Source organism: Phyllobates terribilis, unplaced genomic scaffold (genome assembly GCF_046119375.1).
Source record: "Phyllobates terribilis strain yellow unplaced genomic scaffold, ASM4611937v1 Scaffold_5__5_contigs__length_657084704, whole genome shotgun sequence".
NCBI lineage: Eukaryota > Metazoa > Chordata > Amphibia > Anura > Dendrobatidae > Phyllobates > Phyllobates terribilis.
In genome coordinates this window covers 54,874,706-54,890,086 of record NW_027362765.1, presented here as the reverse complement: position 1 = coordinate 54,890,086, position 15,381 = coordinate 54,874,706, and the positions used below count along the sequence as shown (strand labels likewise).

The following is a 15,381-nucleotide window of genomic DNA, read 5'->3' as shown; positions in this document are numbered from 1 at the left end:
GTTTGTCTGTCACACGGATCACATATAACTTTGTAGTGAGCATGGAAGATATTGTCCTCCATTTAAAATGGGCAAGGCACGTGTCAAGGGATGGGGAACTGGACGTGATGGTGATGGTGCATGCAGAGGCCGAGGCTGAGGCCGTCGGCAAGCTGAAATTGTGTCACAACAAACACCCACATCTTCTCGCCCGACCTTCCTGTCCCAATTCCTAGGGGACCGCAGCACACCACTATTAAACCCAGGGCAGTATCAAAAGGTTGCTGGTCGGATAGCAGATAATGCTTCCAGTCACTTTGCCACCACCACCACCACCCTGTCTTCCACACGGTCAAGTCTCAGTAGCCGTGAGTCTGGACTGCATATTCCTCACCTTGATCCTCCTTCCTCCCACCATGCTGAGTGCCTGGAGACAACTGATCCCACACTTGGACACTCCGAACAGCTGTTCACTTTTCCATTTATAGATTCGGGCCTCTCGCCCGGTCAACTTAAAGCGGAGCAAGAGGAGATTGCATGTAGCGATGCCCAAATATTTGAGCAGCCACGGTCACACGAAGGCAACGGTGGGAAAGTGTCACAAGACGTGGACGATGATGAGACACAATTGTCAGAAAGTCAGGAGGAGGACCAGGGTGCGGAAGTGGAAGACGAGGTGATGGATGATATAGTAACTGACCCAACCTGGCAGGAGGACATGCAGAGCAAGGACAGCAGCACACAGGGAGAGGGAGGCAGAGCACCACAACAGGCAGGAAGAAGCATTGTGGTGGCCGCAGACAGAAGGCAGGCTACCATTCCCCGTAACACCAACACGAAGGAAGTTGCCAGCACAACTGTTAGGTCTTCCCGAGTCTGGTTGTTTTTTAAAAACTCAACTGATAACCCAAAAAGGCCAGTTGCACCACCTGCCAGGCCACCATCAGCAGGGGTGGCAAAACTACCAGCCCGACCACCACCAGCATGATCAGGCACATGGCAGCAAAGCACCCGACTTTGTGGGCCGAATACCAGGGTCCAGGAAAAGTGTCTGCGGGTGGCACCACTGCTTCTTCCGCTGTTGTGCATGCAAGCCAACCCCCTGTCCATGTTGCATGCGTGGATGCCTCCTGCCCTGCACCTGTCGTTGCACACTCTCAAGTAGCACCATCAGGAAGCACGTCCACATCCTTGTCCCAGCGCAGCGTTCAGTTGCCCATACCCCAGTCCTTGGAACGCAAGCGCAAATACGCAGCCAACGCCCCACAGGCCACAATACTAAATTCCCACATTTCGAGACTGCTTGCGCTTGAAATATTGCCTTTTAGGCTCGTGGAGACATAAGCATTCCGCAACCTGATGGCGGCGGCCGTCCTTCGGTACTCGGTCCCCAGCCGCCACTATTTCTCCCGGTGTGCCGTCCTCGCATTACACAAGCACGTGTCCCAAAACATTAGCCGTGCCCTCAACAATGCAGTTATTGGAAAGTCCATCTAACCACGGACACGTGGACAAGTGCTTGTGGGCAGGGACGGTACAGTAATATAACGCTGGATGTGCTCATGTATACAGGGGACATTAATCCCTCCATTCCTGGAGATAGTTGCCCCCTTCCTCCAGTTCTGCCATGTGTATATGTACAGTAATATAACGCTGGATGTGCTCATGTATGCAGGGGACATTAACCTCTCCATTCGCGGCGATAGTGCCCCCTTCCCCCAGTTCTGCCATGTGTATATGTACAGTAATATAACGCTGGATGTGCTCATGTATACAGGGGACATTAACCCCTCCATTCCCGGAGATAGTGCCCCTCCCCCAGTTGTGCCATGTGTATATGTACAGTAATATAACGCTGGATGTGCTCATGTATACAGGGGAGGTCACTCTGGCTTGGGGACAGATGACGCTTTCTCTCTGGGGTGGAAATTTAGAGGGAACAGAAATATCTGTTTTTTATATTCGTAGAAATCTGGAAAAATGGAAAAACTGTAATTTCCCTCATTTTAGGTGTAATAGTTTAGAATAAAGGAATTCTCTTATTTCTTCGGCCTTTCTTTAAGATTAGCGAAAAAATGTCTTGATGAATGAGCCCCATTGTGTTCTTGAATTTGTCTACGCAAAACTCGTTTTCTGGGGCTGAAGATGGAGATTATTTAAAGGGAAACTATCAGCACGATTGCAGTGTTTGGCGTTAGTTTCACTGACTGATAATTAGTGATGGGCGAGCACTAAAATGCTCGGGTGCTCGTTGCTCGTGTCGAGCACATCGGAATACTCGGGTGCTCGACCCGAGCAACGAGACCACTGTAATTCTATGGGAAACTCGAGCATTTTTCAGGCGGCTCCCCCGACGGTCTGCAGAGGGCCTAAAAATTCCTAAATCGATGGGAACAGTGCTCAAATGGCATGAAAACAGCATGGGGAAGACTCCTGGAAGCATTTCTGACTCCCAGGTCACTGCTGTCAACAGTGTTGTCAGAGGTATTACACCACTTTTATGGACTCACAATAAAACATACAAAAACGAAACCAAAATGGATTTTCCTGGGAAATATGTTAGGAACATCCTTTCCAGGGTAATGACTTGTATATAAGACAAAATAAATAACCAAAAACAAAAATACGCCTCTAAACCATAGGCTATGTTCACACGATGCGTTTTTGCACTTTTGCATTGCTTTCAACCGTGACAAATGCATTCACCGGGAAATGTCATTTTAACATTTTACAACCTTATCTGGCCATGTGGTGTGTGACACATCATCAGACACATCCTGTTTCATTTATGAAGGAGGGATTCTGAAAGTCACAAAGCCTATTTTTATAGGGCCATCAGGCCGCCTTTACTATTCTTAAAGGGCCAGAAGTCGGCCCTCACTATTCTTAGAGAGCCATCAGCTGGCTATGCTTTGTTGTTCCCATTACTAAAGAGTGGGTCTCCTATACTGTTATTGCGTATGCAGCGAGTGGCCGGGACAAAAATTTGGACCTACTCCAATGCCCCTTTGAAGAGACGTAGAGGAGGGCCTCCTGAAAAAAACTGTTCCCATTATTAGGAAGTGGGTCTCCCATAGTGTTGGCCTATGCAGTGAATGCAAAGGTTGCCAAAAATTGGGAGGCACTCCAATGCCCCTTGGAAGAGAAGTAGAGGGCCTCATGAAAAAATGTTCCCATTATTAGGAAGTGGGTCTCCCATAGTGTTGGCCTATGCAGTGAATGCAAGGGCTGCCAAAAATTTGGACCTACTCCAATGCCCCTTGGAAGAGACGTAGAGGAGGGCCTCCTGAAAAAAAATGTTCCCATTATTAGGAAGTGGGTCTCCCATAGTGTTGGCCTATGCAGTGAATGCAAGGGCTGCCAAAAATTGGGAGGCACTCCAGTGCCCCTTGGAAGAGACGTGGAGGAGGGCCTCATAAAAAAATGCTCCCATTAGAAAGGAGCGGGTCTCCTATACTTGTAATGCCCATGCACTAAGAGTATGGGCTGGCAAACATTTACCCCTGGGGGGTATACATGAACATACTGTCTTACGGGCATCATAAACACCCTTTAAAAAAATTATCTGGGTGTTGCATCACGGACCACGGTCACCCTGGTGATATGGTGGTTGAGGATAAGGAGAAGGAGAAGGACAAGAGCAAATAGCCAAAATCTGAAAGCGTATACCCATGTGTGGGTGTGAAAAGGTGCATGGGAATACACCTCCCAAAAAAGACACTGGATTTAAATTTATGTTACGCTGCTATCATTCGGTGGTGTTGAGATGTCTGGCCCAATCCAGTGTTATGCTCTGCAACTTAGAACTAAGGAATAGGAGGGAAAAGCTGTCCCCGCACTGAGACTCAGCTTAACCCTACGCTGGGGTGGGTGCCTTATTCCTTATGAATAGCCCCACTGAAACTCCTGCACTGAACTCAAACGAAGACCTGTAGGAAGGGGAAAAGGGGTCCCTAAAAGGACTGGGAGCAAAAGCAGGAGACTTCCTAACAGAAAAGCTAGTTGCAGAAACAAAAATTAAAGAATACAAAACTGGTGGAACAAGAAGTCCCAGGATAACTATAGTCAAAAGCAAGACAAACTAAACAAAGCTACTTAGCCAGAGCACGAGTGATACAACACTGATGTCCAGCAGGGAATGAGGGCCAGGTGCTGGGTAATAAAGAATGCAGAGATCACGTGACCAAGAAACCCAGCACCAGAGGAAAAGACTGGAAGCAAGCAAACCACAATAAGATGGCCGATAGTAAAACAACATAGATTCTAACAGTACCTCCCCTTTTAAGAGGATCCTCCGGATCCTCTAGGCCGAGCCTTACCAGGAAATCTCCTGTGAAAAGCCTTAATAAGCCTTGAGGTCGAGACGTCCTCGGCCTTCACCCAGGAATTATCCTCGGGGCCGAAACCTCTCCAGGACACAAGATACTGTAATCTCCCTCAATGTCACCTGGAATCCAAAATGCGAGAAAGCTCAAATTCACTGTCCTCATCAACAGGAGGAACAGTAGGCTTCGCCTGTTTATCAGGAGTGTGTGCCTTCTTAAGTAACGACACATGAAACACAGAATTAATCCTCCAGGACGAGGGAATGCCCAACCTCACAGCTGCCGAGTTAACAATCTGAACCACTTTGAAATAACCCACAAATTTAGGCCCCAGTTTTTTAGAAGGAATTTTCAAACGAAGATTCCTAGAGGACAACCAAACCATATCCCCAACGGCAAACAAGGACTCCTTTCTTTTTTTGTCAAAATACCTTTTTGATCTCCTGTTAGCTTCTTTAAGGTTCAGGCGTACACTGGTCCAAACCCTCTCCAAATCACCAGAAAAATTGTCCTCCTCTGGTACAGCAGCCCCAACTTTGGAAAATGGACCAAAAGATGGATACCTGCCAGTACAACAAAAAAAGGAGAACAACCAGCCGAGGAGGAAGTATGATTATTAAGGGCAAACTCCGCAAGTGGTAGAAATTCAGACCACATTTCCTGATTGTCTGCCACAAAACATCTCAAAAACTGCTCGACATCCTGGTTCTTCCTTTCAGTCTGTCCATTTGACTCTGGATGATACCCCGACGAGAATGACAAATGAATTTTCAATCTGTCACAAAAAGCACACCAAAAGCGAGCTACAAACTGTGGTCCTTGTTACGGATCCGGGTGGTGGAACCTCCGTGCTGCGGTGCAAGGAGGGACCAGAGGGGCATAACTAGGTATCAACTCGGACCGACCAAGGCCGTACGGCGGCTCAATCGACTCCGTGACCAGGGAAGGACCGAGCAGAGGGACCAGGTGCTACTCTGGGGACCGACCTTGTATGAGAGCAGGTGACTCCCACGGGTCAGAAGGCAGAGACTGACCGGTACAGCAGATGAGCACGGCAGGCAGGCAGGCTGACGAGAGATCCGGGCAGACGGGCTGGCAGACACGGCAGGAAACTAGCAGGGGCCTCTAGGTAGGCTGTCAGGTATACCCGGCAGGTGCAGGCAGGAGCCTCTAGGTAGGCTGTCTGGTGGTCACAGCAAGTGACAGGCAGGAGCCTCTAGGTAGGCTGTCAGGTATACACGGCAGGTGCAGGCAGGAGCCTCTAGGTAGGCTGTCAGGTGGTCACGGCAAGTGACGGGCAGGAGCCTCTAGGTAGGCTGTCAGGTATACACGGCAGGTGCAGGCAGGAGCCTCCAGGTAACAGGCAAGTTCTCCAAGTAGACAGGCTAGCCTAGCCCATAGACAGACTGGCGGGTTTGACCGGAGGCAGACCTTCGGGCTGGAGAGTGTCCTTGGCAGGCGGAGACAGGTAGCAGGTGGAGGCTCCGGATAAGCAGACTGGCCAAGCCCATAGACAGACTAGCGGACTGGGCTGTAAGCAGACTGTCGGGCTGGACTGGTAATCAGGCTGGCAGAATGGACTTATAGTCAGACGGACTAGACTGGTAGTCAGACAGGCAGCGGGACTTGTGGGCTGAAGCAGAGTTTAGCATACAGAGCAACAACCTTGCACGAGCACCTCCATATTGGAGGAGGTGCCTTTTATGGGGGAAGTCCTCCTGCCATTGGCCGGGGACTTTCTAGGACGGCGCGTGCGGCCCCTTTAAGAGGGCGGGAGCGCGCGCGGGCCCTAAGCACAGGGCCAGGGAAGCTGCGTGCACCAGCAGCAGCTGCAGGGAGGCCAGAAGACGCCGGAGCAGGACCGTGGCGGTAAGGGGGACGGCGTCTCTGCCAGGCAGGAGGCAGAGACGCCGACGCTACAGTCTTCTATCGGAAACAATGTCCGTGGGAACACCATGGAGCCTGAAAATCTCCTTCACAAAAGCCTTAGCAAGAGTCTTGGCGCAAGGTAACTTGTTGAACGGAACCAGATGACACATTTTACTAAACCGGTCCACAACAACCCAGATGACAGAAAAACCCTCCGATAAAGGCAGATCGGTGATAAAATCCATGGCAAGGTGCGTCCATGGCGTACTAGGAACTTCCAAGTGGCATAGCAACCCAGCAGCCGGAGCATGAGAGGCCTTCGACCTAGCGCACATAGAACACTGACGCACTCACTTGATGACTTCTCTTTGCCACCCTGGCCACCAGAAACTCCGACCGATAGACTTCCTAGTTTCCGAAATCCCTGGGTGACCCGCCAACCGAGACTCATGACATTCAACAAACAATGCTCTCCTCAAGACTCTAGGCACAAACAATTTACCAAACGGAGTGTTAGTAGGTGCCACACTCTGAGCTCCTAGGATGCTATTCTCTAACTCAAAATCCAATGCAGCCACCACCACCCCTCTCTGCAAAATACACTCCTCCCTCTCAGCATTCGCCGCTGGAGAGAAACTACGAGACAAAGCGTCAGCCTTAACATTCTTTGTCCCCGGGACAAAGGTTACGGAAAAATTGAACCAGGCAAAAAACAGTGCCCACCTAGCCTGACGGGCATTCAAACGTTTAGCTGCGTCCAGATAAATCAAATTCTTATGATCAGTGAAAACCTGTATAGGATGTCGAGTCCCCTCCAAAAAATGTCACCAATACTCAAACGCAAGTTTAATAGCCAACAACTCACGATTCCCAAAATCAGAAATTTTTTTTGAAAAGAAAGCACAGGGATGCACCCCATCCTCACCCTCCTGGGACAGAACTGCCCCTACGCCTATAAATGAGGCATCCACCTCAACCAAAACTGGCTTGGACTCATCCGTCTGGATAAGAACAGGAGCAGAGCTGAACCTCTCCTTCAGATACTCAAAAGCTTCAATAGCCTCAGTGGACCATTGGACTGTATTAGCACCCTTTTTGGTGAGATCAGTGATGGGTTTAGCGATGACAGAGAAATTCTTTATGAATTTACTGTAATAATTGGCAAACCCCAAAAACCTCTGTACTGACTTCAAATCCTCAGGCCTCGGCCACTCCAGCACAGCCTGAACTTTCACAACCATCACAAGAGACAAAGTAACCCAAAAAACTAATTTTCCTGACAGCAAACTGACACTTCTCCAATTTAGCAAAGAGTGTGTTATCTCTTAGTATCTGAAGAACTTCGCGGACTCTCTGCCAATGAGACTCAAGATACGATGACTAAATCAAAAGGTCATCGACATAAACAATAACACTCCTACCGATCAAGGGTCTCAGAATGTCATTGATGAAATTTTGAAAAAATGCAGGGGCGTTAGTAAGCCCAAAAGGCATCACCAAACACTCAAAATGACCTTCCGGGGTGTTAAAAGCTGTCTTCCATTCATCTCCGTCCTTCACCCGCAGCAAATTATATGCCCCACGAAGGTCAACCTTAGAAAAACATTTAGCTCCGGTCAATTGGTTGAACAAATCCGGAATAAGTGGTAACGGGTAAGGATTGCGCACAGTGATCTTATTAATCTCCCGAAAATCCAGACATGGCCTAAGACCCCCATCCTTCTTTTTGACAAAAAAAGAACCCAACGACCACAGGAGACTTAGAGGGTCGTACGTGACCTGCAGCAAAAATAGTTTGAAGGCATTCCTTCAAAGTCTCCCTCTCGAGAATTGTCAGATTAAACAACCGGCTTCCACTATGTTAACCCAGTGTGCCGTCAGCGAGATACACATGGCAGAACTGGGGGGAGGGGGCACTATCTCCGGGAATGGAGGGGTTAATGCCCCCTGTATACATGAGCACATCCAGCGTTATATTACTGTACATATACACATGGCAGAACTGGGGGGAGGGGGCACTATCTCCGGGAATGGAGGGGTTAATGTCCCCTGTATACATGAGCACATCCAGCGTTATATTACTGTACATATACACATGGCAGAACTGGGGGAAGGGGGCACTATCTCCGGGAATGGAGGGGTTAATGCCCCCAGTATAGATGAGCACATCCAGCGTTATATTACTGTACATATACACATGGTAGAACTGGGGGAAGGGGGGGCAGTATCTCCGGGAATGGAGGGGTTAATGCCCCCAGTATACATGAGCAAATCCAGCGTTATATTACTGTACATATACACATGGCAGAACTGGGGGAGGGGGGCACTATCTCCGGGAATGGAGGGGTTAATGTCCTCTGTATACTTGACCACATCCAGTGTTATATTACTGTACATATACACATGACAGAACTGGAGGAAGGGGGCACTATCTCCGGTAATAAAGGGGTTAATATCCCCTGTATACATGAGCACATCCAGCGTTATATTACTGTACATATACACATGGCAGAACTGGGGGAAGAGGGGCACTATCTCCGGGAATGGAGGGGTTAATGCCCCCTGTATACATGAGCACATCCAGCGTTATATTACTGTACATATACACATGGCAGAACTGGGGGGAGGGGGCACTATCTCCGGGAATGGAGGGGTTAATGCCCCCTGTATACATGAGCACATCCAGCGTTATATTACTGTACATATACACATGGCAGAACTGGGGGAAGGGGCACTATCTCCAGGAATGAAGGGGTTAATGTCCCCTGTATAAATGAGCACATCCAGCGTTATATTACTGTACATATACACATGGCAGAACTGGGGGAAGGGGCACTATCTCTGGGAATGGAGGGGTTAATGTCCCCTGTATAAATGAGCACATCCAGCGTTATATTACTGTACATATACACATAGCAGAACTGGGGGAAGGGGGGCACTATCTCCGGGAATGGAGGGGTTAATGCCCCCTGTATACATGAGCACATCCAGCGCTATATTACTGTACATATACACATGGCAGAACTGGGGGAAGGGGGCACTATCTCTGGGAATGGAGGGGTTAATGCCCCCTGTATACATGAGCACATCCAGCGTTATATTACTGTACATATACACATAGCAGAACTGGGGGAAGGGGGCACTGTCTCTGGGAATGGAGGGGTTAATGTCCCCTGTATAAATGAGCACAACCAGCGTTATATTACTGTACATATACACATAGTGCCCCCCTTCCCCCAGTTCTGCTATGTGTATATGTACAGTAATATAACGCTGGATGTGCTCATTTATACAGGGGACATTAACCCCTCCATTCCCGGAGATAGTGCCCCCTTCCCCCAGTTCTGCTATCTCCGGGAATGGAGGGGTTAATGCCCCCTGTATACATGAGCACATCCAGCGCTATATTACTGTACATATACACATGGCAGAACTGGGGGAAGGGGGCACTATCTCCGGGAATGGAGGGGTTAATGCCCCCTGTATACATGAGCACATCCAGCGTTATATTACTGTACATATACACATGGCAGTACTGGGGAAGGGGGGCACTATCTCCGGGAATGGAGGGGTTAATATCCCCTGTATACATGAGCACATCCAGCGTTATATTACTGTACATATACACATGGCAGTACTGGGGAAGGGGGGCACTATCTCCGGGAATGGAGGGGTTAATATCCCCTGTATACATGAGCACATCCAGCATTATATTACTGTACATATACACATGGCAGAACTGGGGGAAGGGGCACTATCTCCGGGAATGGAGGGGTTAATGCCCCCTGTATACATGAGCACATCCAGCGTTATATTACTGTACATATACACATGGCAGAACTGGGGGAGGGGGGCACTATCTCCGGGAATGGATGGGTTAATGCCCCCTGTATACATGATCACATCCAGTGTTATATTACTGTACATATACACATGGCAGAACTGGGGGAAGGGGGCACTATCTCCGGGAATGGAGGGGTTAATGCCCCCTGTATACATGAGCACATCCAGCGTTATATTACTGTACATATACACATGGCAGAACTGGGGGGAGGGGACACTATCTCCGGGAATGGAGGGGTTAATGTCCCCTGAGTACATGAGCACATCCAGCATTATATTACTGTACATATACACATGGCAGAACTGGGGGAAGGGGGCACTATCTCCGGGAATGGAGGGGTTAATGTCCCCTGTATACATGAGCACATCCAGCATTATATTACTGCACATATACACATGGCAGAACTGGGGGGAGGGGGCACTATCTCCAGGAATGGAGGGGTTAATGTCCCCTGTATACATGAGCACATCCAGCGTTATATTACTGTACATATACACATGGCAGAACTGGGGGAGGGGGGCACTATCTCCGGGAATGGAGGGGTTAATGTCCCCTGTATACATGAGCACATCCAGTGTTATATTACAGTACATATACACATGGCAGAACTGGGGGAAGGGGACACTATCTCCGGGAATGGATGGGTTAATGCCCCCTGTATACATGATCACATCCAGTGTTATATTACTGTACATATACACATGGCAGAACTGGGGGAAGGGGGCACTATCTCCGGGAATGGAGGGGTTAATGCCCCCTGTATACATGAGGACATCCAGCGTTATATTACTGTACATATACACATGGCAGAACTGGGGGAAGGGGGCACTATCTCCAGGAATAGAGGGGTTAATGCCCCCTGTATACTTGAGCACATCCAGCGTTATATTACTGTACATATACACATGGCAGAACTGGGGGAGGGGGGCACTATCTCCGGGAATGGAGGGGTTAATGTCCCCTGTATACATGAGCACATCCAGCGTTATATTACTGTACATATACACATGGCAGAACTGGGGGAGGGGGGCACTATCTCCGGGAATGGAGGGGTTAATGCCCCCTGTATACATGAGCACATCCAGCGTTATATTACTGTACATATACACATGGCAGAACTGGGGGGAGGGGGCACTATCTCTGGGAATGGAGGGGTTAATGCCCCCTGTATACATGAGCACATCCAGAGTTATATTACTGTACATGTACACATGGCAGAACTGGGGGAGGGGGGCACTATCTCCGGGAATGGAGGGGTTAATGCCCCCTGTATACATGAGCACATCCAGAGTTATATTACTGTACATATGCACATGGCAGAACTGGGGAAGGGGGGCACTATCTCCGGGAATGGAGGGGTTAATGCCCCCTGTATACATGAGCACATCCAGAATTATATTACTGTACATATACACATGGCAGAACTGGGGGGAGGGGGCACTATCTCCGGGAATGGAGGGGTTAATGCCCCCTGTATACATGAGCACATCCAGAGTTATATTACTGTACATATACACATGGCAGAACTGGGGGGAGGGGGCACTATCTCCGGGAATGGAGGGGTTAATGCCCCCTGTATACATGAGCACATCCAGAGTTATATTACTGTACATGTACACATGGCAGAACTGGGGGAGGGGGGCACTATCTCCGGGAATGGAGGGGTTAATGCCCCCTGTATACATGAGCACATCCAGCGTTATATTACTGTACATATACACATGGCAGAACTGGGGGAGGGGGCACTATCTCCGGGAATGGCGGGGTTAATATCCCCTGTATACATGAGCACATCCAGCGTTATATTACTGTACATATACACATGGCAGTACTGGGGAAGGGGGGCACTATCTCCGGGAATGGAGGGGTTAATATCCCCTGTATACATGAGCACATCCAGCATTATATTACTGTACATATACACATGGCAGAACTGGGGGAAGGGGCACTATCTCCGGGAATGGAGGGGTTAATGCCCCCTGTATACATGAGCACATCCAGCGTTATATTACTGTACATATACACATGGCAGAACTGGGGGAGGGGGGCACTATCTCCGGGAATGGATGGGTTAATGCCCCCTGTATACATGATCACATCCAGTGTTATATTACTGTACATATACACATGGCAGAACTGGGGGAAGGGGGCACTATCTCCGGGAATGGAGGGGTTAATGCCCCCTGTATACATGAGCACATCCAGCGTTATATTACTGTACATATACACATGGCAGAACTGGGGGGAGGGGGCACTATCTCCAGGAATGGAGGGGTTAATGTCCCCTGAGTAAATGAGCACATCCAGCATTATATTACTGTACATATACACATGGCAGAACTGGGGGAAGGGAGCACTATCTCCGGGAATGGAGGGGTTAATGTCCCCTGTATACATCAGCACATCCAGCATTATATTACTGCACATATACACATGGCAGAACTGGGGGGAGGGGGCACTATCTCCAGGAATGGAGGGGTTAATGTCCCCTGTATACATGAGCACATCCAGCGTTATATTACTGTACATATACACATGGCAGAACTGGGGGAGGGGGGCACTATCTCCGGGAATGGAGGGGTTAATGTCCCCTGTATACATGAGCACATCCAGTGTTATATTACAGTACATATGCACATGGCAGAACTGGGGGAAGGGGACACTATCTCCGGGAATGGATGGGTTAATGCCCCCTGTATACATGATCACATCCAGTGTTATATTACTGTACATATACACATGGCAGAACTGGGGGAAGGGGGCACTATCTCCGGGAATGGAGGGGTTAATGCCCCCTGTATACATGAGGACATCCAGCGTTATATTACTGTACATATACACATGGCAGAACTGGGGGAAGGGGGCACTATCTCCAGGAATAGAGGGGTTAATGCCCCCTGTATACATGAGCACATCCAGCGTTATATTACTGTACATATACACATGGCAGAACTGGGGGAGGGGGGCACTATCTCCGGGAATGGAGGGGTTAATGCCCCCTGTATACATGAGCACATCCAGCGTTATATTACTGTACATATACACATGGCAGAACTGGGGGGAGGGGGCACTATCTCCGGGAATGGAGGGGTTAATGCCCCCTGTATACATGAGCACATCCAGAGTTATATTACTGTACATGTACACATGGCAGAACTGGGGGAGGGGGGCACTATCTCCGGGAATGGAGGGGTTAATGCCCCCTGTATACATGAGCACATCCAGAGTTATATTACTGTACATATGCACATGGCAGAACTGGGGAAGGGGGGCACTATCTCCGGGAATGGAGGGGTTAATGCCCCCTGTATACATGAGCACATCCAGAATTATATTACTGTACATATACACATGGCAGAACTGGGGGGAGGGGGCACTATCTCCGGGAATGGAGGGGTTAATGCCCCCTGTATACATGAGCACATCCAGAGTTATATTACTGTACATATACACATGGCAGAACTGGGGGGAGGGGGCACTATCTCCGGGAATGGAGGGGTTAATGCCCCCTGTATACATGAGCACATCCAGAGTTATATTACTGTACATGTACACATGGCAGAACTGGGGGAGGGGGGCACTATCTCCGGGAATGGAGGGGTTAATGCCCCCTGTATACATGAGCACATCCAGAGTTATATTACTGTACATATGCACATGGCAGAACTGGGGAAGGGGGGCACTATCTCCGGGAATGGAGGGGTTAATGCCCCCTGTATACATGAGCACATCCAGAATTATATTACTGTACATATACACACGGCAGAACTGGGGGGAGGGGGCACTATCTCCGGGAATGGAGGGGTTAATGTCCCCTGTATACATGAGCACATCCAGCGTTATATTACTGTACATATACACATGGTAGAACTGGGAGAAGGGGGCACTATCTCTGGGAATGGAGGGGTTAATGCCCCCTGTATACATGAGCACATCCAGTGTTATATTACTGTACATATACACATGGTAGAACTGGGAGAAGGGGGCACTATCTCCGGGAATGGAGGGGTTAATGCCCCCTGTATACATGAGCACATCCAGCGTTATATTACTGTAGATATACACATGGCAGAACTGGGGGGAGGGGGGCACTATCTCCGGGAATGGAGGGGTTAATGCCCCCTGTATACATGAGCACATCCAGAGTCATATTACTGTACATATGCACATGGCAGAACTGGGGAAGGGGGGCACTATCTCCGGGAATGGAGGGGTTAATGCCCCCTGTATACATGAGCACATCCAGAATTATATTACTGTACATATACACACGGCAGAACTGGGGGGAGGGGGCACTATCTCCGGGAATGGAGGGGTTAATGCCCCCTGTATACATTAGCACATCCAGAGTTATATTACTGTACATATACACATGGTAGAACTGGGAGAAGGGGGCACTATCTCTGGGAATGGAGGGGTTAATGCCCCCTGTATACATGAGCACATCCAGTGTTATATTACTGTACATATACACATGGTAGAACTGGGAGAAGGGGGCACTATCTCCGGGAATGGAGGGGTTAATGCCCCCTGTATACATGAGCACATCCAGTGTTATATTACTGTACATATACACATGGTAGAACTGGGAGAAGGGGGCACTATCTCCGGGAATGGAGGGGTTAATGTCCCCTGTATACATGAGCACATCCAGCGTTATATTACTGTACATATACACATGGCAGAACTGGGAGAAGGGGGCACTATCTCCAGGAATGGAGGGGTTAATGCCCCCTGTATACATGAGCACATCCAGCGTTATATTACTGTACATATACACATGGCAGAACTGGGGGGAGGGGGGCACTATCTCCGGGAATGGAGGGGTTAATGCCCCCTGTATACATGAGCACATCCAGCGTTATATTACTGTACATATACACATGGCAGAACTGGGGGGAGGGGGCACTATCTCCAGGAATGGAGGGGTTAATGCCCCCTGTATACATGAGCACATCCAGCGTTATATTACTGTACATATACACATGGCAGAACTGGGGGAAGGGGCACTATCTCCGGGAATGGAGGGGTTAATGTCCCCCCACCCAGTAATGGGGAATCTCCACATACCTCCACCTGCAGAGCCGCCACCACATATATGGCTGTTCTGTGCGCACAGGACCTGTGATGAGGTCACAGGAGGGGAGGAGTTATTGTAGAGTGTGTAGGAAGCGGCCACATGTCAGACATGAAGCTGAGTGTCAGGTAATGATGGCAGCGAGAATAAGAAGGAACAGACTGTGTGTGATAACGGGAACATGACTGAATCCTGGTGGACGGAGGGAGCAGATCCTATCACCCACTAGGATTCAGTCACAGTCATATATGTGGTGGCGGCTCTGCAGGTGGAGGTATGTGGAGATC

At 49.1% G+C, this 15,381-nt stretch overlaps 1 protein-coding gene across 1 annotated transcript in view; it reads right to left on the bottom strand.

Moving 5' to 3' along the window:
- Nucleotides 1–15,174, bottom strand: part of LOC141271440 (uncharacterized) — an 83,678-nt gene extending 68,504 nt beyond the window's left edge. The window contains exon 1 of the mRNA XM_073681515.1: nt 15,088–15,174. The gene's annotated coding sequence lies outside the window, so the exon portion shown is untranslated. The remainder of the gene's footprint in view (nt 1–15,087) is intronic.
- Nucleotides 15,175–15,381: the final 207 nt, after the last annotated feature.